This window comes from Callithrix jacchus, chromosome 3, assembly GCF_049354715.1.
Source record: "Callithrix jacchus isolate 240 chromosome 3, calJac240_pri, whole genome shotgun sequence".
NCBI lineage: Eukaryota > Metazoa > Chordata > Mammalia > Primates > Cebidae > Callithrix > Callithrix jacchus.
The window spans coordinates 66,779,180-66,806,385 of record NC_133504.1 but is presented as its reverse complement, the minus strand read 5'-3'; positions in this window follow the sequence as shown (position 1 = coordinate 66,806,385).

Below are 27,206 nucleotides of genomic sequence, written 5' to 3'. Positions count from 1 at the left end.
TCTGCTTCTTGTGAGGGCCTTGTGTAGGTCACAGTATGGCAAAAGAAGTCAAAGGGAAAGTGGCCATGTGGATGCAAAGACAGGCAAAACCCAAGGTGCTTCCTGGCTTTGTAAAAACTCACTCGGGCAGAAACAAATCCACTTTCTCTGAGAACTAATCCAGTCTTGACAGTGTGAGAACTCAGTATTGTAAGAACAGGACTAAGCCATTTATGAGAAATATGGCTTCATAACCCAAATTCCTCCTACTAGGCCCCAACTCTCAACACTACCACCCTAGAAATCAAACTTCAACATGAGTTTTGCTGGGGACAAATAAACCATAGCCAAACCAGAGGCAAAATGAAGAAGGAAAACATCATTTAAATGTAAGATTAGTGATCACCACTTCCTCTACAACCAATTTACATTGATTGCCTAAATTTTCATCTCATGGTTTAAGGGAAGGGTTGGGAATAAGCATGTTAGTAAGCCTTTTTTTACTAGTGCTTTCATGAGCATGAAATTTTTTTTTTTTTATGTTGGTTTTTGTTTTGTCCTTTGATAGACTTTGAGAAGCCCATAAGACTTTAGAATTCTTTGAATTTGATAATTCCAGGGATTTGAGAAAGAATCTTTAATTTTTGAAGAACGTAATTACAGAAGAAAATTTAAATTTGACAGCTAAAGGCATGATAGTAAAGACCTCTGACTTTAGTGTAGACTTTTTTTTAACATATAAATATTAATATGTGCCATGTTTATATAAACCAAATGTTCTCCATATTCTTTTTCTTTGATTTGCTTACAAAAAGATTGAAATAAAAGACTAAAAACTTTGACAATTACTCAGAATTCTTTGTTATAAAAAAATCTAAAAAAAAAGAGAATAAATTATTGGTTTCAAAATGTGTACACTAGGTAAATTGGAAAATGTGTGCAACTACATATGAAAATTATGCAACATTTTAACATAAATTTGAGAAGAATATTTATCTTTTTGTGTTTAGATGTAATACAAGATTGGCACCATTAATACATTAAAAATTGGAGGCCTGGGGTGGTGGCTCACATCTGTAATCCCAGCACTTTGGGAGGCAAAGGTGAGCAGATCACCTGAAGTCAGGAGTTCAAGACCAACCTGACCAACATGGTGAAATCCTGGGTCTACTAAAAATACAAAATCATCTGAGCATGCCTAAAATCCCAGCTACTTGGGAGGCTGAGGCAGGAGAATTGCTTGAACCCAGGAGGCAGAGGTTGCAGTGAGCTGAGATTGCATCATTGCACTCCAGCCGGGCAACAGGAGTGAAACATCATCTCAGAAAAAAAAAAAAAGGAAATATTTACAGTAACAGATTTTCAAATAGTTGATTTCTTCAAATTTCAGAAAATAATAGAATCTTGGAATTGGAAGCATAGTTTAAGTCAGAGGTCCACAACCCCAAGTCCAGGGACCAGTACTGGCCCACGGCCTGTTAGGAACCAGGTGAGTGGCAGGTGAGCTAGTGGAGCTTCAGCTGTATTTGCAGCTGCTCCCCATCACTCACATTGCCACCTTAGCTCCACCTCCTGTCAGATCAGCCATGGCATTAGATTCTCATAGAAGTGTGAACTGTGCATGTGAGGGACCTAGGCTGTGCACTCCTCATGAGAATCTAATGCCTAATTATCAATCACAGTTTCCCATTACCCCGCGCCTGCCGCTGGGACTGTCTAGTTGCAGAAAAATAAGCTCAGATATCCCACTGATTCTACATTATGGTGAGTTCTGTAATACTTTAATTACATATTACAATGTAATAATAATATAAATAAAGTGCACAATAAATGTGATATGCTTGAATCATTCCAAAACATTCCATCCCCCTAACCCTGGTCCATGGAAAAATAGTCCTCCACAAAACCCTGGGGCCCAAAATACAAGTAATCCCTGGTTTAAATAGTCTCTTCCAATCCATGTAATTAAAAAAGTATGCAACATGTGTCTTATATGGCGAGATTATGTGATTCATCTAAAATTACCAAATAATTCATTAGTGTCTACCAAATATGTAGTTTCAAATTCAGAAATGGCTAGAGGCAGAAACAATGTATTAGAAGCTCATCAAAAAACACATAGAACAAACTCTCATGTGACAGATTTCCGAATAGCTATGATGTTTGTTAAGGTAATTCTTCGGGGAACTTCAAATACTGAATTTAAAGTTAGTCAAACATCTCATTCAAAAAACAATATAAATATGAATACTTGACTTTGAAGAATAGGATACAGAAGAGAAATTCACTTTTGCCTGCAATTCTTAATAGTAGAATGATGCATAGTCCATTCATAAAGAATATTTCATTTATCAATTTATGTGCCTTGATGTTATTCTTTCAGCAGATAGGACTCATTGCCAAGATAATTCTAAAATAGAAATCATTATAAACGTATTAATTAATTACCCTTGGAATCAAAGAGCTTCATTATCCCTAATTTAGTTTCATTTCACCTAAGTTTCCAATTGTTTTACAGACAAATTGAAAATTGAAACTTAGAGAACTGGATTTCCAGCTCTTTATTACTTTCAATTCAAAGAACACTGCTTGGGATGTTTTGTTTAAATGGCAAATCTTGAATTGATTTCAATAAATAAATTCATTCATTATGAGAGCTTATTCTGGTTCTCATCTCCTTTTTATTAGTTTGATGTCATTCTTTTTCTTATCTATTTTGAGAGTCTATAGGAGTTATTCAATTTAGTATATAGAATTAATCCACATTTTCTCTATTAAACATCCCCACGCAAACTTTCATGTTTTACCTACCAGGCTTGCTGCTTGTATTTTCTTTTTGAAGGCAATTCTTATTTTTACTTCTGTAATAACAAAGAAAAAAATATTCCTTTCTGTTATTTGCCGTTATTTGAAATGTATTTATGCAATTTCATTAACAAGCATTTACTGAGCAACCAGTCTTAACACAGGTATAAATATGAACCATATGTTTTTATGTGCTTTATTTATTCAGGTTTGCAGGATTTCAGAGGTCAACTAAAAAATATAGAAGAATGAAATAAAAGGATGCAGACATATGTCATAATACCTAGAACTGTATTTGGCTGGTCTTTGGCTGGAACTGAGGAATCATTTTTAACCATGCTTTCTTGCTTACTTCAGCCTTGTTTCTTGATACCTCCAAGGATTAAATTTATCTGCTCAGAGGCCTTCTCTGTGGATTCTGTAACAGCATTCACCTCCATCATTCTCTCTCCTTTTTTCTGATTTGTGTTTCCTCAGAGTATGGATCAGTACTTGACATTATATATTATACATTTATTTCTTCTTCCTTTCTACAATGTTAGACTTACAAAGTAGAAAATGTCCCTGCTGTGTTTATTTCTGTATCACCACTGACTAAAAAATACTTTTTTTTTGCGACATGGTCCCACTCTGTCACGCTTGCTGGAGTACAGTGGCACAGTCATGGCTCACTGCAACCTCCACCTTCCTAGACTCAGGAGATCCTCCCTCCTCTACCTCCAAAGTAGCTGGGACTACAGGCACATACCATCACAACTGGCTAATATTTTTGTATTTTTTTAGAGACTGGATTTTGCCATGTTGTCCATGCTGATCTTAAACTACTGGGCTTAGGCAATCCACTTGTTTTGGCCTCCCAAATTTCTGAGATTACAGGCATAAGTCAGTGTGCCTGGCCAAAACAATGATAAATTGTTATTAATTAAACAAAGATAGGATTCTGTTTTATATCCCAGTCAATAGGTCAAGACAAATCTTACATTTAAGATAAAGAAAATAAAGAATTAGACAAACAATGGGGCAAGCTAAGAAGAACAAGGATGTAGAGGACATACACTTTTAAAAGCCTTTTGCACAAAAAAGTTGTTCTAACTAAATATTTTCTGTATCTTCAATCCTAAAACTATAGAGTCATCAGTAACATGGAACTATCTTAAGAAAGTTACGATTTGGAAATTCACAAGTAATGTAGGTTCATAACTGCTTTTCCACAATTGCAAAGTTCAAAAGGTATGCAAACCAGGAGTCTGTGGTTATTTGTTTATGTGACACCAAAACTCATTTGGAGAACCTAGCATGAACACTCATAATTTTTACTTCAGAAATTAATGTGTTTAGTTATATGACACTGGGTGAAGGCAGATGTTTCATTATGTATGCTTAAAAATTATTTTTTTCTTAATTTGGAGAAAATTCTAAATTCTAAAATTTGGTTTTAAAAATATTAAATAAAAGATTGTGGGTTTGTGTAAGGTTGAAACATCAAATAAAAGATTGTGGGTTTGTATAAGGTTGAAACACAAACAAAAATATTGATGTATTGCTTAATACCAAAAAGAAAACTAAAAATGTTGTAACTCTGACATATGAGTAATAGTTAAAATATATTAGGATCATTTAAAGGATAAAATCACTATAGTACACCAAGGAAAGTAGAAGTTAATAGGGAAGGAATTTTAACATATAATATATGTAAATAGAAATTGGATTGTAAATGTGTAAAGAAGATTCAACTTTACCGATAATTACATTTAAATTAAAGTAAGAATGTGTATTTTACTATCCAACTATCATGTTAATACAAATTTTACATAAGAAAAAACTACCCAAAAAATTGACGATTAGTTACCATTAAAATTAGTCCCTAAGAGTTTTGTTACTGTTTTATAGTCATATAATTTTGAACTTAAAGGGATTTTAGATATAATGTAGTTCAAGTCTTAATTTATTATATTTAATTATTTATACATAATGATAAATTAATGTTTAATTATTAATAATAATTAATATATGTGCAATAATTCATCTTCTCAACACATCTTTAACTAGAGCCTACTTGGTGCTAGGCTTTAGTTTAAATAGATTTGAATATTCAAAGGCCAGACAGGTTCTTGAGTTACTTAAACTGAAATACAGAGTTACATAGAAACCATCTATAAGATAGAAACCAATAATAAGATAATTATGAGTATAGGTTTACAAAGAAAATGAATGAGAAATTGAGGTAGCAAGTAACAGTGGTCAACAAAGTTCTTCTCTGAGGACATGATACTTAAAGTAATTAGTTTAAAATCTAAAATCTCTTAAGAAGCAGTTTTACAGTGTGGTCTGTCATGTAGCAGCTGAATCACAGTTACAAACTCAGTTCCTTGCTTCAAATTAATTTATATTTAAAAATACATTTGTTTTCATTTTGTAGTTTTAAAACTCAGAGTTGATAATATCAGGATATCAGATGGACTACAATGTTGCTACTAATTCAACTGAAGTCAATATTAAAGTATAGAGCTTCAGGGAAATAAACTCTCATCGAATTCTAGTTCACTTCTTTCGTGAGTAAGTAGAGGTTTTAGCAAGTCTGCACCGTGCTGTAAGCAATGGAGCTGCTTAGGTGTTTCAGCCCTATGACTAAGGAGTTTGATGACATATTTAACCAAATGAAAATCTCTTTGGCACTCTTAAGACCTTTAGCCCATCTTTCAATTTAGGCTACCTTTTTTTCTTTGTTTCCATTTTAGATTTCAAATAATATGTTACGAAGGTCTTTAATATTAGAAACTCTCTTGATAAAAAGTTCAAAATGCTAAAATATTTGGTGCCATTAACTTGAAACCAGAATTCTATTTCTTTCATTTGGGTTTTCTATAGACATTTTCTTTAAAAAAAAAAAAAAGTAACAAAGAAATTTTGAAAGAAAAGACTATTAAAAGAATATATCTATTGCCATGCATGTCTCCTTATTGCTCTTCAACAATACCTCTCTCTGTATTCCTTTGCCTTCTCTTTCCTTGTACCAATTAGATCAGAGGCAATTCAATAGGATGTTCTTAAGCCAGGCAGGTTAGGTTAAAAAAATATCATTCTCTTCTTATAGCAGCTCTGCACCCTGTACGGTTTGTATTCTTACCATGAAGTCCCAAGGATGAGCTTCCATCATGCCCATTGTGATCATTAACACACTTGGTATAGAGTAATTGAGAGAGAGAGAAATCAGGAAGTTAACAAAAGATGGGATGAAGTACAAAAGTTCCTTTCATCTTATCAAGAAAGTAGTACCCTCAGGAAATCTGAAGCCATGCACCATGCCAGCATTGTCTACATTTGTAGCATACCTTCTTGTTTTCTCAGAGGGCAGATCAGTTATTTCAATTTTGTTTTTTCAAAGGAGAAGAGAAATGAAGGGTGGAGAATAATTTTTGGAGTATGAATAACAGTAACCAAGTGAAATAATACATATTTAAGATAATTTCTATTAGTAAGGCATGCTCATATAAATTGTCTCTAACACTAACGCATGACTGATTTTTTTCCTTATGAGTGCTACACTCCCAGAGTGGGATTATTGCTTCATTAAATTATTTGAAGTTTGTCAAATCCCATATAGAATGCTATCATAATCAAAAGTATCTCAGTGCTGGAAAGAAGTGGAGGATAATATTTTTATGATTTATTCTTAGAGGCAGGTAATGCACTGAGAAGCATCATGCATACATCTCAGAGAGGTCAAATTACCTCACAGAGAATAACGAACCTTTTGAAGAAGAGTGTAATGTATGCCAAACTTTATAGCTAGGTGGCTAGAGTTATGATTTCGCTGAAGTTTCCATAATCAACTGTATTTTTCTGGAATTTATATCTCAGCTCTGCAAGAAATTTAGAAGAACACATTATAACTAGAAAACTTTATAAAAGGTAAATATTTAAATAAATTAAGATAAATCTAAAGAGATTATCAAATAGTAATGAATCCATATTTCAACTTCATTTGTGTCTGAGAAAGTAGGTCAGACCAAAAATGGTGGCTCTGATTCCAAAACTAAACAGATTGATGATTCCAACTCATCTTATTGTTGCTTTCTAGTTTACTAGTAGACTGGGAAACAGAGCAAAGGAGGTAGTTAAGAAAATAACTAGCATGAGCTGGCACAGCTTCTCAGAACTTCTTTACAGCAGTGCACTGAAGTTTGCTGATCAATGAAATCCTCGCAGAGTAAAACAACTTTCATGCTGGAGGAATTCAGAGTCTAATAGGCAGGGGGATGGGATGGGCTGAAGCTTCCGTCTTCTAACACTGCAGTCTCCTGTACAGTAGCCTCTAGCCCCAAGCCATGTGTGGCCAATTAATTTCAATTAGATTAAGATTAAATGCAATTAAAGATTCAGTGCCTCAGTTTTACTAGCTGAATTTTAAATGCTCAGTAGCTATGAGAGGCTGGTAGCTACCGCTTGGATAGCACAGACAGAACATTTCATTGTTGCAGAAAGTTCTGCTGGATAGGTGCTGATCTAACACACGAGGCAGTTCCTGCTATGCTATGGCAACTTGTTCTTGTGTTCTTTTTCTTACTGAGTATGTCTTCAGTATGGCCATTTCCTATGGTGGAGAATTGCAAAACTATAATACCAATGAATATGTTTATGCATATTGTTTAGATTTTCTGTGGACAGCACATATGTTTCTGTTTCTTGTGAATTAGAGGCCAAAGTCATTCTTCTAATAATCCAGAGTAATAAAAATAGTAAAGGAGACAAGGAGTGGCAAAGGTTAAAAAGAGTGAGCATGGAGAGTGAGAAGGAGACTACTCAAAAACATTTAGAAAGAAATTCTGAGTACCACAGTGGTTCAAGCACATAGATATAGATCACTTATTGTACTCAAATTTGCTCAATTTCTAATACAAAATTTCCATGTTTTAGGGGCTACTACATGCTGATTGACATAAGCCTTTCTACTGCATAATTTCTTCAAAAATAAATTTTGCTCTCTCTACAGATTCTGTTTGAGGGAATATTTGAATTGTGTTTATAAATGCATAGAGAAAGGGTTATAAAGGACATTAAATATGCAGATTGTGGTAGAATAAGTAATGACTCTTCCAAAGATGCTCACACTCTAATTATTGGACCCTGTGAAAATGTTACAATACATTACTAAAGAGATTTTTGCTGATGTAATTAATATTACAAACCTAAAATAAAACTTTATTATGAATTATCTGGATGGTCCTATTCTAATCAAGTTCTTAAAAGCAGACACATTTCTTCAGTTGGAGTAAGGGGAGATGCTACAGAAAAAAATGAGAAGAAGAGACGAGGCAGAAATGGTAAGAAAGTTTAGACGTTTGACAAAGATGTGATTCAACACTGAGGTTGTTAAAAAGAAGAGGACCACGAGCCAAAAATTGAGGTTGACATCTATTATACAAGCAGAGAACAACATCCAGCCAATATTCAGCAAGGAAATAAGCACTGGACCATATAAGCAAATGGAGCTAGTCCCTGTCAACAACTGGTATAAGGCTGGAAGTGGATTCTTCCTCAGAGCCTCCCGAGAAGAGCTTAAATTGGCCAATATATTGATTTTAGCTTGCTGGGACCATGAGCAGTGTACCCAGACAAGCTTAATGGACTTCTGACCTTAAGAACTATGTGATAATTAATGAATACTGTTTTTGTTTGTTTGTTTGTTTGTTTTTAAGATGGCATCTTGCTCTGTCTTCCAGGCTGGAGTGCAGTGACGTGATCTTGGCTCACTGAAACCTCAGCCTCCCAAGTTCGAGCGATTCTCATGCCCCAGCCTCCAAAGTAGGTGAAACTACAGGCATGTCACCACGCCCAACTAATTTTTTTTTTATTTTTAGTAGAGGCAGGGTTTCACCATGTTGGCCAGGCTGGTCTCAAACTCCTGACCTCAGGTGATCCACCTGCTTTGACCTCCCAAAGTGCTGGGATTACAGGTGTGAGCTACTTTAAGCTGCTAAATTTGTATTAATTTCTAATGGCAGCAAGAAAAATCTAATACAATTTTACATATGAAAGCACACTGTCCACTGAACTTATTTTCCATGAGTCTTCTCAAATATGACAGTCTGCCCAATTCATCAAAAATAAGTGTGTAGAATCATCCTGTGTCTAGTTGTCCATCTTCTTATTTGGAAATCCCTCCTCTTTCATAACTACTTCATGTTCTCATAACTTGAAGGACTTAATACTTCTATTTCATTTACTTTCCACACGTAATCTTCCTCACAAACATTAGTGAACAAGTCAAGGTTTCCTAACATTTTACAGGGCAATGTGACTTTCCCACAATACCCATAAGAGTACAGCCTTAATCCATTTCCTCTCTTCACGCCACCCGCCAGTCTGTCTCCAGCTACACTACCAACTTAAATTCCTCTTCTTTGACTTTCAACACACCCCTCACCCTTCCTGGTTCCAGGGCTCCCTGATTTTATATCTTTCAAAAGTTCTCTCTGCCTCTCCTTCTTTCTAGTTTGGAGCTATTCATCTGCTCCAGTTTTTATTTTTAGAATAGCATTTTGCAAGAGATACTAAAGCATAATACACTGAAAAGCTGCACATTTTCACTTGTGGCCCTCATATGTCCTTGTTCTCCACAGCTTTTCTCCCCATCTCCTCTGGAACATGACTTTAATTTCTAGCCACTTCTCTCTTCTCCACTTGATAAAACTCAAATTGCCAAAAATAAAAGAAGAAAGAAAGAAAACAACAACAACCAAAAAAAAAAAAAAAAAAAAGCTGTACATCCACAAGCACAATTCCTCTCTTCCTGAATCTTGCTTTAGGAATCTCTTCCTAAAGCCCTGTAACATACTCTGTTTTTCTTCCCAACTTAAAGCACCTCTTTGGAGTCTCCTCATACCTGAAATTAGTTTTCTTAGAGTACCAGGTTCTACATATATGAACCCAAAGAAGGTCCCACAAACGTCTCATGCCTTAATGTCTTAGGTTAGTCCTGGAAATGGAAGCGAAAGCTATGAACATACACCGAGGTAAGGCATGAGGTAAGGAACTTTCCAGTAGCGTCTGCATAAAATTCCTCAGATCCATTACAGATTGGGTTGCCTCTGTGCTGATTGGTGAAAAATAGGTTAACAGGAACCTTGAAAGCAGTAAGTCTAAAAGAAGCAGAAGTGATGTTTACATGAGCTCTAGATTTCTTCTGAGAGGAGTTTCTTATTAAATTTGGCCTCTGCATATGTTCCAGAGAGCAGCATTTCCATGATATGGCTGCTTTTTTTTAATCTACTTACATGTATCTCTTATAATTCTGACTTTTTTCACTTCTGGAAAGACACCTATGGGAAATAACACAGCTCTCTATTTGGCATAACAAATTGTCTTAGAACAAGCCTTAGGTCAGATCTGTATAACATTTTAGTACAGCCATCTGAGTGATTTTAATAATGTGGGATGCTTGTTGAATAATTGAATTAGCTATGGCAATTAATATTAAGAAACTTGGACCAAATTGAAAGGGTGTATAACAGTCTTTTCTGATTTAGTGGCCAGATATAGATCTGACATTTATCATAATGATTTTCATGTAACATCATCTACCTCTCAGCTCTGTCCTACTGCATTTGACTTGATAATGCCACTGCCTATTCCAAGTTATCAATGTGTGAATATATAACTTGTTATTCTAATTGGGATTCTTTTGCAAATAAAAGGAGGCACTATTCATAATTAGGTTGAACCAACAAGCATAAATCAGAATGATAGCAGCAACACCAGAATATATGATGATTGGACTGCCTACACATTTATTCAAGAATCATGACCAACCCCTCTATTTGACTAGGTTAATAGGCAGAAACTCCAAGATTCATTTTAACAACTGCAAATGTAACATCATTAATATGCATTAAAAATAAATGTCTTGCTAGAATATGATAAGTAGGAGGGAGAAAAATCAAAGTGCAAATATAAGATCAAAAGCTCGTCTTGCCATAAGTATATGGTTGAAGGACAGAGCAATTGGTTGTTGGTGGTAGTCTAGGTAAGAAATTCGTGTGGAGTAGGAGTCTCTACCAGTCAATGCTGTTTCCCTTAGGGTGAATGAAACATAAAATGAATGAGGACTATAGGTATATTTGTATAGCAATAAATAATTTTGGAAAATTTTGTATATTTCTCAAAAGAAAATATATAGCTATTTTCTATAACATAGAACCATGTGTTATCAATTCATAGATAACACTTAAACATGTCAGATTATTACAAACTAACTACAAGGTGACATTTTAAGTAATATGAAAAAATAAATGTAGCCTTGGCACTAATAAAAGACTAAAATAAATGTGGGTGAAGTCCACTTTATTTTTTACTCATCAAAGCATAGCTGGAACAACTGTTTCTATAAGAATACTAAAACAGACATGACAGGGGTCCCTAGATTCCTCTTCGACTTCTATATTTGCTCCTTTTAGTAAAAAAAAAAAAAAAAAAAATACTATCTACCTCTCCAGTCCCCTAAACTTTGGCCAGAAAATTTGCAAGCACCACAAAAACAGTTCTTAGAAAATACTGATCTGATGGCTGTTGGGACCTCAAGCAAGGGGCATGATAACAGGAACAAAACCCAACCTTGAATTTCAGTTAAAATTAAAAATTGCTACTTAAGCCAAACATGGATGGACACGGGTACATTTCTGATCCCGGAAAAACACTGACCATGGTTGAGTCATCTGGTTTTTAGGAGCTCCCTAACACAGATTAGCTGAACAAGAAATTTAACCTCTCTTAATGAATTGCTATAATCATTTCCTTCTGACAGTTCTATGTTTTTAAACAGAATGCTGACAAATTGGACTATTCCTAGAGTTAAAAAGCTTACATAGTATAACAACTACTTTGAGGAATGGTAGGAAAAACAAATGCCAATCTTTAGATGAGAAGATTTGTTAAAAAGGAGAGAGTTGATTTGTTTATTACTGTAAAGATTGCAAGCAATCAAGAGAAACACTATAAAGATAAATACACAATAACTGTAAAACTGATGGAATGTAGAAACTTATTTGCAAAGCAGTGAACTTCCCATTTTTGTGAATGTTCAGAAAGAGGTTGGCTGACTAGCTTTCAACTATGCTATTTAATTACTACATTAAGCAAGAATTAAATAACCATCTATATTCAAATTTCTCCAATCATGTTCTTCTCATGCGATGAATTCCAGACATTTTTAAAATAAGGGCTTACCACTTATTTTCTTTAAAAATTTTAACACAATGTTTTGTTAAAGAGTATTTTTAAAAAGTATTTATTAAACATTTTCATATATGTAATTTTGGGGAGGATGATTCTATCTAGGAAATTTTCTTATTTACTACTAAATACATTTTAAAATAAGGCACATACTCACAACTATATTCATCCTCAGGAAATAATTTATGAATGAATATTACTTGAGGCACACAGAGATAGGTGACCCTGCAATACTTAATTTCATAAAATATCTGTATATTTTTATGAAAGATGAGAGAAAAATTTTAGAGCTCTATAATGTTAAGTACATAAACATTTTTTCTCAGGAAACACTGAGAAAAAATGGGTTAAAGCCCACTCTAATTCTCAATTTTGGAATAAATATATTCTCTCCTTTCAAGCTAGGTGGTAGTCTTTTCCCCATGGACATTTTACTTAGTAAGAAATAATTATGGTGAATAAAACACATTTACCAAGAATATTTGTTTACAATCATGCATCACTTAATGATGGGGATACATTCGGAGAAACATGTTTGCCGATTTCTCCATTGTATGAATATCATAGAGTATACCTAGGCAAACCTACTACACAGCTTGGCTATGTGGTATAGCTGCTTGATTCTAGGCTACAAACCAGTGCTGCATGTTACTGTATCAACACTGCAGGCAATTGTAACACAATGGTATTTGTAGATACAGTAAAAATGTGGTATACAAGATTTTTAAAAGTGGTACACCTATTTAGGGCACTTACCACAAATTAAATATGCAGGATTAGAAGTCACTTTGAGTAAGTCAGTGAGTGAATGGTGAGTGAATACTCAGGCTTAGTACATTACTGTACATTACTATAGATTGTATAAACACTGTAAACCTAAGCTATAATAGATGTACAAAAATATATTTCTGGTAGGGCATGGCAGCTCACAACTGTCATCCCAGCAATTTGGGAGACAGAAGTGAGAGAATGGCTTGAGCCCAGGAGTTAGAGATCAGCCTGGGCAAAATAGGGGGGCTTTGTTTCTACAAAAAATTTTAAAATTAGCTGGATGCGTACACCTGTATTTCCGCCTACTCAGGAGGCTGAAGTGGGAGGATCGCTGGAACCTGGGAGGTCAAGGCTGCAGTGAGCCATGATCATGCTACTGCACTCCAGCTTGGGTGACAAGGCAAGACCCTGTCTGAAAAAAAAAATGTACACCACACACGCACATGCACACACAGTTTTTTCTTCAATAATAATTGGCCTTAGATTACTGTAATTTTTTACTGTATAAACTTTTTAATTTTCTAACTTTTGGGTTCTCATAATAATGCTTAGCTTAAAACACAACACATGGCCTTCTATTGTACAGCTCTACAAAATATTTTCTCTCATTATATCTGTATTCCATAAACATTTTCTGTTTATTTTATTTATTTGTTTTTTACTTATTAAACTTTATTGTTAAAACTAAGGCATAAACTTTCACATAAGCCTAGGCCTACACAGGGTCAGGATCATCAATATCACTGTCTTCCTACTTCGACATCTTGTCCCACTGGAAGATTTTCAGGGGCAATAACACGTATAGAGCTTTCATCTCCTGTGATAACAATGCCTGTTTCTAAAATATCTTCTAAAGAACTTGCCTGAGGCTTTTTTATAGTGTATATGTGCTATATTTTTTATGACTGGCAGTGCAGTAGGTTTGTTTATACAAGCATCATCATAGACACATGAATAATGAATTGTGCTCCAACATTAGGATGTCTATGATGTCACTAGAATATAGGAATTTTTCAGCTCCATTATAATTTTATCGGTGTACCATTGTACATGTGGTCCATCTTTGACTGAAACATAATTATACAGCACATAGCTGTATTCCATTTGAGATTCCATACACATGCCTTTAATTAGTCCTCATCTCAGTAGAAAATATATTTGCATATTGTTTTCACTGCATCCACTATTCTCATCATATTTAAATAAGGGCTTAAAAGAATATGTGTTATTTGAAATCACAATTTGTTCTCCAGCAAGTACGAATTTATTTTTGACTCTAACATGTCTTTCCTTTGCTCCCACTGTTTTCCTCACACAAAATGCCTGTTGTCATCCTATGTTTTTTCTTTTTCTACTTCAATTCATTTTTTTTTTGACCCCTGGAGGCTTCTTAAGTAATGCCTGTGACCATTTAAATCTGTTTTGCCTGTTTAATGGCATTTCCAATGCTTGCAGGTTAACTTTAGGATTTAGTGTTCTTGTATTTATACTACCTTTTTTTAAAAAAAAAATTAATTCCAGGTTTGTTTTTTCTTTGCTGTTTTTGCCAGTGCCTATAGGTTTTCTTTTAATTTATTGTCCCATAAGAATAAATTGCCTTGTTCACAAAGATGATTGGTATTTGAGAATTGATTTTTGCCATTTGCTCTATTTATTAAATTTTTTAAAATGTAGGAATTTTATTGTAAGAAACATACAAAGTTCTTCTAAAGAATGTTTGCTGGAGATATTTGTTGTCTGGAGAATTTACCATAGCCCAGGCTCAGGACTTCAGCCAGCATGGGTAGAAATTCAGTCTTGCCTGGCTCCCAGATTTAACTAGAATTCAGTTAATAGATTCACTTTGAGTTGAAAAATGCAGGAATACATTAATCAGAATTGAAATAATTAACTACTGCTGAGGAATTACTATGTGAGGATCAGATATTTTATTTTCTTTTTCTGTGGTGTCTTTTCCTCTGGAGTATATTCAGTTCACACAGTGTATGTATCTTTTACGTATGTTACAGTTGCTGAATGAATCTCTGTGTTACTGATAAAGTCTATCTTTGGCTAAATCAATATTTTATTTCTTCAATTCTAAATTACTAAGACTGTTAGTAACCCCAAAGATTCAGCAATATCTTTTTGGAAAAATAAATAAAAGAAGAAAAAGAAAAGTAAAAATACATAACATACCAATTCAGTTTATAATAAAAGAAAATTTGGGAAAAAATGTTTTATTCTAAGGCAAACATTAATCATTAACCAGTGATGGAAGTAGAAAAGTTCCTTTTCAAAGTTTCTTGTTAAATCGTAAGTGTGCTAATAACTGTTAAGCCCTATCCTATGTAGCTGTTAGAGATGCCATGCTTAGTACACTCTATGTCCTTGTACTTTAACCACGGTATCTGTGCAGGACATGCTCACAGGCATATCCTAGCCCTCTATTGCTTTTACCTGTTTAAAAAAGTTTTAAGTTGTTAGCCAATCAGATTTTAGTTTAATTGTGAGGTCTGGCTCTAGCCAACAGAGATCAGACACAGCAGTAAGGACAACCCCAACCGGGTAAGAAAGAAATTTGTGTGTATTCTTTTGTTCTTTGTATTCTTGTAGCAAGATGGTTAGTGAGAAGTGAAGGAAGTAAAAATTGTATTGCTGAGAGATTCTTTGTCTCAGTGCTAATTTTTCTTTGCAGGACCAAGCCTGTATTTCCAAGAACTATTTCCAACAACCAGCTTTCTCTCAATTCTTGCTGCTGCTTTGATAGTAATGCTCTTTTTCCTTAAAAACAAAACAAAAAAAAAAAAAAAAAAAAAAAACAGAAACTGTACCTTTTCTTCTCTGATGTCCCATGGTTTAACTCCTATAGGACAGTGATATTTTCAAGCTTTCGGCACCACTTGATTGTTAAGCCCTGTTTGTCATCATTACAAATAAAATTGTACACAGTTTAAATGATTTAGTTTCTCCAGTAGTCCTTTGCTAAAGTTTCCTAATTTTGGCGAAAATCACTTGTACTTGCCAGATTTTTAAAATTATTCTGAAATTATGAATTGTGGAATCTGCATAGTAGTCCTTCATATTCAGCCACTATTTTGTTAAGGTTCTGTAATTCTCCATTCATTTAAAAGAGAAGAGCATTATTTTATATCACTATTCTTCCCTAATCGCCCCATCTGGGTACATGGTTTGGATAACCTAGTTTACAGAATTTAACTTAATAGGTATTTTGAAATATTTCCTTACAGTTCAATAGATATCTTTGTTTTCAACTACTGTATACTGGGTTATAGAGAGCACTGGGTTTAGGATCAATGAATTTAAATGTAAATATTCTCACCAATAATGATATTCTTATATATAAAGCATAAGTAAATAGTCCTTCTTGCCTTGATTACTAAATATGATAAGAAAAATCTCCACTCTTCATCTTGTTTTAATAAACTTTTTATTAAAAACATTACTAATGTTCATTTTTATCTTCTATAGAATGGCATTAGAATATGATTCCTGTTTCCAAAATTTAAAAAACTAGATCCTTTAGATCCAAAGAGTTTGACTGCATTACCTCATCTCCTCCCTTGACAATTGTCATCTGCCATTAGATACAGTTACTTTTACACTTCCTTGTACTTTTAGCACTAATGCTTTTGCAGAAGAAAAAATTATAGTTTTTTTTTTGAAATGGATGTCTTAGTCCATTTTGTGCTTCTATAACAGAATATCTAAGACTAGGTCATTTTAAAAAACATAAATTTATTTTCTTATAGAGCTGGAGTCTGGGAAGTTGAAAATCAAGACCCTGTATTTTGTAAGGGCCTTCTTGCTGCATTCTCACATGGCAGACAGTGGAAATGCAAAAATGGGACAAAAGTTGTTCTCACATGCAAGGGAATGAAAAACAATGAGATGATTTCCAAAGGCTGTTTTTATAAAGAGATTAATTTATTCATGAAGGTAAAGCCCTCATCATCTAAATGTCTTCCAAAAAAATCTCAGCTCTTAGCACTATTGCACTGGGGATTAAGTTCCAACACATGAATTTTAGAGAGGACACGTTCAAACCATAGGAGTTGCTTTTCAAAATTACTTTTAAAAATTTGCTTTAAATGGTAGGAGCGCACTGATCTATTCTTTATCCAATCAGGGAGTTTCTAGTTTTTGCATTCCAAATTACGTTTCCTAGTTTCCATTCTTGCTCTGTAATTTAAATATTTACACAAATTTAACGTACTGCAAATTTTATAACCCATACACTTCTGTGTAACATTTTTGCTGTCTTGTAAACACCATAAAATTTTTTAAAATTTCAAATGTTTTTAACTGTTACAAAATGGAAATACATTATCCATCTATATTTCATATAAATTGAGTAAATAAACCATTTTTATATAAAAAAGAAAATTATCTGAATATGGATGCTATTTCTGTGACATTTTATTATGTGTATGTACTTAAATTATGTAACTTCCATGACAATACATAAGCTTTGAAAAATAATTTATACTTATTACAATAATAATTGTTGAAATATTTTACAAAATGTTGAAATATATGTATTTTCAAAAAAGTTCTATTGTAGCTTTCTTTTTTAATCCAGTTCATGCCATTTCTTATTCTTCTAGGAATTTTTTCAATCTGTATATTTATTTTGAATATGTAAGAATTTTGCAATGACATATTACTAAAGCATGTTTTCTGACAGTACAAGAAAGTGTGATGTTTGATCATTATCAGCTATGTTCTGAGGATCAACTTAGATTTAGGGTAATGCTGTAGGAGATAAACAAATGTCCATCTTATCACTGACTTTACTAACAAAACTATTCTGCAGGTTTTCTCTAACACATTGGATCCTTCCTTAATCAGCAAAACAAAATATCAATACTTTAGTCATTTGTCATAGAATTCAATATTGATTGACTTTGAATCATTGCTTGCCAAAGGCTTAACTGAGTCACTTGATATTTAGCTCTGTCTCATGTGTTAACTACACATTTCATTAGGTTCTGTACTGTCTGAAAATAGTGAGCAATATGAAGGAACCGCTTGATTTCAGTTCCATGAGAAATGCTTTCATCATCACCACTCTCTAAATATATACAAGTCAGATTAATTCAAATTCACTCCAGGGAAAAAGGAAGTAGGAAGGAGAGGTATTCTGTGCTTTGCAATTATCTGATTTACTTTCAAAAAACCTTTTTGAGTTAGGTATTAGTATGCTCGTTTCACAAATGAGAAAATTAAGACTCTTGAGATATTTTTTAAAAATTACACACATCAAACTAATTACAATAGGGAGAGTACCCAAAATATACATATACCCCAATCCCTGGAACCAGATAATATGTTATATAACACAGCAAAAGGGGCTTTGCAGATGTAATTGAGATCATATACTTTAAGAGATCAAGATGATACTCAGTTTTGCTGATGAAAACAATCTAATGTGATGAACTGTGAAAAGCAGAAACGAATCTCTCTGGCTGAAGGCAGGAAAGATGAAATATAGGAAGAGTCAAACAGATTTGAAGCATGTATCACTGTATCATGGCACTCAGATATGTTTTAATGGTGCTCAGCATATTATCTAACATACTGTAATTATCATGTTTCATAATATTTTCTTTTTCTTTAAATTAAAATCATTTAATGAAAAAGGGACCACCTTTTTCAAAACTGTATGATCTGTGGTGTTAACTAAATTTTCAGATATAGTAGTTATAAATTTTTTAATTTGCTCTTTTGTAAAGAATTCCGATAATGAAAATCCTTTTGAACATCCTAAGATAGATTTTGCAATACTTTAAAAAATTATTATCAATTATGTAATAATAATTCTATATGTATGTACATCTACATGTATACTAATACACACAAGTATGTGTGTGTGTGTGTGTGTGTGTATATTTATATATATATATAAAACAGAGAGAAATGGAGGGAGACAGAGTGAGACCATGAAGCTTCCAGATTAGAGAAACAGTTTATTACTCACAGAGTAGAATGTCATGTTAGGTTCCCATGCTATGAATCCTTACAGGTGACATGAATGAGAATCACTACCTTTCATGCAGTTAGTTTACATTATAAAGAAGCAAACACAAAATTATGAGACTAAGAGCTTACACAAGTGCTGATAACACATCTGCCCAACCCTCTGAAGAGGTAAACTTAACCCTGCAATGTAAACAAACTCTTCCAGGAGAGGAATGGAGTATTTATCCTTATTTATTATTATCTCAGAATGGATGCAAATATCTCTGGAAAGACAAACCTCTAAACTTCTACCTTCCCAGGCATTTGCTATTCAAACATTTTATTATTATTATTAAAAGGCTTGGACCATGCAGAATCATGATATTCATGGAAAATTCTCTTTCAACACACAATCATCCAGAAAATTAGTAAACCTGTCCAATTAGTGCATGCTGTATTATCTCATCAGATCACCATATTGATTTTTACCCCTGTATTATTATTTTTTTAAATTCAAGGACTCTCTCAATTTTTCATATATAGGTTTATTATTCACTTTAGATTTCTAGCATAGAAGTTGAGTAGACAACAACCCCATCATCATGTGATAACTGATATAAAAATTAATTATATGAAATAAGAATTTGTGTTAATGTGGGGTTTAGGAAAAAACTTTAGAACCACAATGTTGGTAGTTCTGAGGGACTTTCTGCACTGTTCAAATTTTCCTTGTCCCAGCTACAATTTGGTCCTATCTGAAAGTGGTGTATATGCTAAGTTAAACATTGGCATATATAACTGTGGGGCAAGGCTAGTCAAGAATTCTAGGAAGTAATTTTAAGACTCTCCCAGATGGTGGATACCTGTGTTATTTTAATTGACTCTGCAGGGCTCAGAACAGGCATTGTTAATGACAAATAGTCATCTTCAGAATTTCTGCAACAGTATTTTCCCCTGCCCTTTAAAATCTCCCTTCGCCAGGCACGGTGGCTCATGCCTGTAATCCCAGCACTTTGGGAGGCTGAGGCAGGTGGATCATGAGGTCAAGAGATCGAAACCCTCCTGGTCAACATGGTGAAACCCTGTCTCTACTAAAAATACAAAAAATTAGCTGGGCATGGTGGTGAGTACCTATCATCCCAGCTACTCAGGAGGTTGAGGCAGGAGAATTGCCTGAACCCAGGAAGCGGAGGTTGCAATGAGCTGAGATTGCGCCATTGCACTCCAGCCTGGGTAACAAGAGTGAAACTCTGTCTTAAAAAAAAAAAAAAAAAAAAAAAAAAAAACTCCCTTCAACCTCCAGAATCCCCAAACCTAAAATAAGTTAAGAAATTTAACTTATGCGGGGAGGATCTAAGATGGCAGAATAGGAACAGCTCCTGAGGCGGTTCTCAGCAAGAACAATGCAGAGGGTGAGTGCTCACCTCATTTCCAAACAAGTTGTTACTACCCACAAACCAGGAGATTCCTGGGCCAAAAAGTGCAATGAGTTTTCAGCATGGCTGGTGCCTCTGGTTGGCGCACAGAAACTCACATAAATATGGGCAGCCATTTCAACTGGTGACTGGAATGTCTGGGAGACAGAGCCACCCATTTCAACTGTAAGGGAGGGGGCTGAGAGAGGGAGCCAGGCGATCTGGCTTGGCAGGTACCATCCCCACAAAACAAGCAACTTGAAACTCTCTGGATTGAGAGTTTTGCAGCAAGCTCAGCTTGATGCAGGATGGTCCAGTTCAGTGGGGAGAAGGGTATTTGCCACTACTGAAGCAGTCCACCAATACCAAGGTAGTTCACACAGCAGCTGAACAGAGCCTGCCACAGCTCAGCAATGCCTCTGCTGGCAGATTGTGACTAGACTATCTCTGTGCAGGGCAGGGCATCTCTGAAAAAAGGCAGCAGCACATCAGGAACTTCCCAGGACAGAGCACCTGGGAAAAGAGGCAGTTATGAGTTCCACTGCAGCAGACTTAAACGTACCTGCCCAGTAGCTCTGCATGGAACAACAGAACTCCCAGCACAGCACTTGAGCTCTATAAGGGACAGACTCCTCAAACAGCTCCCTGATCCCTGAAAACCCAAAGAAACACGTCATAAAGGAGAGCACAGGCCGACATATGGGGGATACCCTTTTAGGATGAAGATAACAGAAGAAACTCACAGCAATCCTTACTGTTCTGCAGCCCCCACAGGTGATCCTCATGTAAGCAGGGTCTGGAGTGGACCTCCAGCAGTCCTGCAACAGAAGGGCCTGACTGTTAGAAGGAAAACTAAGAAAGAAAAAGAAATAGCTTTAACATCAATTAAAAAGGACGTCCACTCAGGGACCCATTTGAAAGGCACCAATTACGAAGACCACAGGTAGTTAAAGCCACTAAGATGGGAAGAAACCAACATAAAAAGGATAAAAACACCAAAAACCAGAATGGCTCTCCTCCTTCAAGGGATCACAACTCCTCACCAGCTAGGGATCAAAGATGGATTGAGAATGAATCTGATGAATTGAGAGAAGCAGGCTTCAGAAGGTGGGTAATAAGAAACTTCTCAGAGCTAAAAGAACATATGCTAAATCAATGCAAAGAAACTAAGAACCTAGAAAAAAGACTAGATGAGATACTAATTAGAATAAACAGCTTAGAGAAGAATATAAATGAATTGATGGAGCTGAAAAACACAGCACAATAACTTCATACAGCATATACAAGTTTCAACAGCCAAATTGGCTGAAGCAGAATAAAGGATATCAGAGAATGAAGATCAACTCAATGAAATAATATGAGAAGACGAGATTAGAGAAAAAAGAGTGAAAAAAAATGAACAAAGCCTCCAAGAAATATGGGATTATGTGAAAAGACCTAATCTGCCTTTGATAGGTATACCTGAATGTGATAAAGAGATGGAATCCAAGCTGGAAAATACTCTTCAGAATATTATCCAGGAGAACTTCCCCAACCTAGTAAGGCAGGCCACCACACAAGTCCAGGAAATACAGAGAACACTACAAAGATGTTCCTCAAGAAGAGCAACCCCAAGGCACATAATCATCAGATTCACCAGGGTTGAAATGAAGAAAAAAATGCTAAGGGCAGCCAGCGAGAAAGATCAGTTACTCACAAAGAGAAGCCCATCAGACCCACAGCAGATGTCTCAGCAGAAACCCTACAGGCCAGAAGAGAGTGGGTATTAATATTTGACATCCTTAAAGAAAAGAACTTTCAACCCAGAATTTCATATCCAGCCAAACTAAGCTTCATAAGAGAAGGAAAAATAAACACTTTATGGACAAGCAATTGCTGAGAGATCTCATCACCATCAGACCTGCCTTACAAGAGCTCCTGAAAGAAGCACTGAACATAGAAAAAAACAACCAGTACCAGCCACTCCAAAAATGTACCACATGGTAAAAAGCATTGACACAATGAAGAAACTGCATCAACTAAGGGGCAAAACAACCAGCTAGCATCAAAATGGCAGGATCAAATTCTGTTAACACATAACAGTATTAACCTTAAATGTAAATGGGCTAAATGCCCCAATCAAAAGACATAGATTGGCAAATTGGATAAAAATGCAAGACCCACTGGAGTGCTGTATTCAAGAAACCCATCTCATGTGCAAGGACACACATAGGCTCAAAATAAAGGGATGGAGGAAGATTTATCAAGCAAATGGAGAGAAAGAAATAGCAGGAGTTGCAATCTGAGTCTCTGATAAAATGGACTTTAAACCAACAAAGATCACAAGAGACAAAGAAGGGTCTTACATAATGGTAAAAGGATCAATGCATCAAGAAGAGCTAATGATCCTAAATATATATGTACCCAATACGGAAGCACCCAGGTACATAAAGCAAGGTCTTAACAACCTACAGAGAGACATAGACTCTCACACAATAATAGTGGGAGACTTTAACACTCCACTGTCAATATTAGATCAATGAGACAGATAATTAACAAGGATATCCAGGACTTGAACTCAGATCTGGAGAAAGTGGACCTATAGACATCTACAGGAATCTCCACCCCAAATCCACAGAATATACGTTCTTCTCAGCACCACATTGCACCTAATCTAAAATAGACGACATAAACAGAAGTAAATAACTCCTCAGCAAATGCAATGGAATGGAAATCATAACAAACAGTCTCTCAGACCACAGTGCAATCAAGTTAGAACTCAGAATTAAGAAACTAACTTAGAATCACACAACTTCATGGTAACTGAACAACCTGTTTCTGAATGTTGACTGGATAAATGATGAAATAAAGGCAGAAATAAAGACGTTCTTTGAAACCAAGGAGAATGAAGACACAACATACCAGAATCTCTGGGATACATTTAAGGCAGTGTCTAGAGGGAAGTTTGTAGCAATACATACCCACCAGAGAAGTGAGGAAATATGTAAAATTGACACCCTATCACCAAAATTGAAAGGGCTAGAGGAGCAAGATAAAAAAAACTCAAAAGCTAGCAAAAAAAAAAAAAAAAAAAAAAAAAAACAGGAAATAACTAAGATCAGAGCAGAACGGAAGGAGATAGAGACACAAAAATTCCTTCAAAAAAATCCAGGAGCTGGTTTTCTGAATAGATCAACAAAATAGACCACTAGCTAGATTAATAAAAAAACAAAGGAAGAAGAATCATATACATGCAATAAAAATGATAAAGTGGATATCACCACCTATTCCACAGAAATACAAACTACCATCACAGACTGCTACAAACAACTCTAGGCACATGAACCAGTAACTCTGGAAGAAATGGATAAATTCCCGGACACTTGCACACTCCCAAACCTAAACCAGGAAGAAGTTGAAACCTTGAACAGACCAATAACAAGGGCTGAAGTTGAGGCAGCAATTAATAGCCTAGCAACCAAAAGAAGCCCAGGTCCAGACGGATTCACAGCCAAATTCTACCAGACATACAAAGAGGAGCTGGTGCCATTCCTTTTGAAACTATTCCAAGCAATACAAAAAGAGGGAATCTTTCCCAAATTATTTTATGAGATCAACATCATCCTGATATCAAAACCCAGCAGAGACTCAACAAAACAAGAAAACATCAGGCCAATCTCTGTGATGAACATAGATGCAAAAATCTTCCAAAAAATACTGGCAAATCAATTGCAACAGCACATCAAAAATCTTATCCACCATGAACAACTAGGCTTCATCTCAGGGATGCAGGGCTGCTTCAACATATGCAAGTCTATAAATGTAATCCACTACATAAACAGAACCAAAGTCAAAAACTACATGATTATTTCAATAGATGCAGAGAAGGCCTTCGACAAAATTCAACTGCCCTTTATACTAGTGTCTTTCAATAACCTAGGCATAAAAGGGATATATCTCAAAAGAATAAAAGCTATTACCTACAGCCAATATAATATTGAATGGGCAAAAACTGGAAGCATTCCTTTGGAAAGCCAGCACTAGACGAGGGTGCCCTCTCTCACCACTCCTATTCAATATAGTATTGGAAGTTCTAGCCAGAGTAAATAGGCAAGAAAAAAAGAAATAAAGAGTATTCAGTTAGGAAAAGAGGAAGCCAAATTGTCTCTATTTGCAGATGACAAGATTGTATATCTAGAAGACCTCATCATCTCAACCCAAAAGCTCTTGAAACAGATAAGCAACATCAGCAAAGTCTCAGGGCACAAAATCAATGTGCAGAAATCACAAGCATTTCAATACACCAACAGCAGACTAACAGAGAACCAAATCAAGAACGAACTGCCATTCACAATTGCTACAAAGAGAAGAAAATACCTAGGAACACAAATAACGAAGGATGTAATGGACCTCTTCAAGGAGAACTACAAACCACTGCTCAACAAAATAAGAGAGGACACAAACAGATGGAGAAACATTCCATGTTCATGGTTAGGAACAATCAATATCGTGAAAATGGCCATACTGCCCAAAGTAATTTACAGACTCAATGCTATGCCCATCAAGCTACCACTGACTTGCTTCACAGAACTGGAAAAAACCACCTTGAACTTCATATGGAACCAAAAGAGAGCCGGCATAGCCAAGTCAATTCTAAGCAAAAAGAACACAGCAGGAGGCATCAGACTACTGGACTTCAAACTATACTACAAGGCTACAGTAATCAAAACAGCATATAGACCAATGGAACAGAACAGAGGCATTGGAGTCAACACAACATATCTACAACCACACAATCTTTGATAAACCTGACAAAAACAAGCAATGCGGAAAGGATGCCCTGTTTAATAAATGGTGTTGGGAAAACTGGCTAGCTGTGTGCAGAAAGCAGAAACTGGACCCCTTCCTGACATCTTACACTAAAATTAACTCCAGATGGATTAAAGACTTAAACATAATACCTAACACCATAAAAACCCTAGAAGAAAATCTAGGCAAAACAATTCAGGACATAGGAGTAGGCAAGGACTTCATGAACAAAACACCAAAAGCATTGGCAACAAAAGCCAAAATAGACAAATGGGACCTAATCAAACTCCACAGCTTCTGCATGGCAAATGAAACAGTCACTAGAGTGAATCGGCAACCAACAGAATGGGAAAAAAATTTTGCAGTTTACCCATCTGACAAAGGGCTGATATCCAGAATTTACAAAGAACTCAAACAGATTTACAGGGAAAAAACAAACAAGCCCATTCAAAAATGGGCAAAGGATAGGAACAGACAATTTACAAAAGAAGACATACATGAGGCCAACAACCATATGAAAAAATGCTCATCATCACTGGTCATCAGAGAAATGCAAATCAAAACTACCTCAAGATACCATCTCACGCCAGTTAGAATGGTGATCATTAAAAAATCTGGAGACAACAGATGCTGGAGAGGATGTGGAGAAATAGGAACACTTTTACACTGCTGGTGGGAGTGGAAATTAGTTCAACCATTGTGGAAGACAGTGTGGCGATTCCTCAAGGACCTAAAAATAGAAATTCCATTTGACCCAGCTATCCCATTACTGGGTATATATCCAAAGGATTATAAATAGTTCTACTATAAGGACACATGCACATGAATGTTCATTGCAGCACTGTTTACAATAGCAAAGACCTGGAACCAACCCAAATGCCCATCGATGATAGACTGGACTGGAAAAATGTGGCACATATATACCATGAAATATTATGCAGCAATCAAAAATGATGAGTTCGTGTCCTTTATAGGGACATGGATGAATCTGGAGAATATCATTCTCAGCAAACTGATACAAAAACAGAAAATGAAATACCACATATTCTCACTCATAGGTGATGAACAATGAGAACACATGGACACAGGGAGGGGAGCACTACACACTGGGGTCTATTGGGGGGACTAGGGGAGGGACAGCAGTTGGGGGGAGCTGGGGAGGGATAGCATGGGGGGAAATGCTAGAAGTGGGTGAAGGGGAGGAAGACAGCAAATCATACTGCCACATGTGTACCTATGCAACTATCTTGCATGTTCTTCACATGTACCCCAAAACCTAAAATGCAATAAAAAAAAATAAATAAAATATAATGGTGAATAATTTTATTAGTGTATACTCTATTTTTATTTAAAATTATGAATCACAGTATTTATTCCAGAAATGAGTTGTTAAAATTCAAATTAACACTGTTTTTATATAACTCATAGCCTTCCTTTTTCTTTGTACTGCTAATTTTAATAGGTGAAATATAATCTCCCCATTAATCACAGTCTCTTATTCCCTTAATATCATTAGTTTTTAGAAGTAATCATCCCCAAAGATTTAGTTAATTTTTCATTTTATAATTTTATCTAAAGCCTAATTGGTAACCATAAAATTAACGATATATCATCTCTCATAAATGGCCCACAGAATGGTTAGAATGTGTATATTTAAATTGTGATATACTACTAATCTATGAAAGTTATAATTTGCAATAATCATACAAGAGCCAATGATGTATAAAGACCAATTCTTTTTTCCTACATTTTATCAGAAAAACAATAAAACTTTAACAGAATGTGGTAAAATGATAAAGAATATGTTTCTCAATTTTGGGAAAGGCACACCAAGGATAATAGAAATGAATGAAATTATACATATTAATTACCTTATTATGTAGAGTTTTATTGTAAAAAAGCCTTGAAACACAGTGCTTCTCACTTTCAAAACAAGATTATATTTGAAATGCTGATACAGTGTTTTTTCAAAAATATCAGTAAACTCCTGTCATAATGCAAGAGATCTCCAGTGGCATTTAACTCAGTAAAGTAACTAAAAATTTCCAACACACTGCAATGATGGCATCTCCTCAGTGGGTGCCTTTTCACCCCTTCTTGTGTTCTGAGAATTCTTCTGTCAAGAAATAAATGACAGGAACATACATATACTTGGCTGTTGTAACTGACAACAAATATCTCATTGCCTGTGTTTTTTGCTACTTTTCCTGTTGTAGAAAACAGCACTTAAGACTACAATAGAAAGATAGTCTGTCC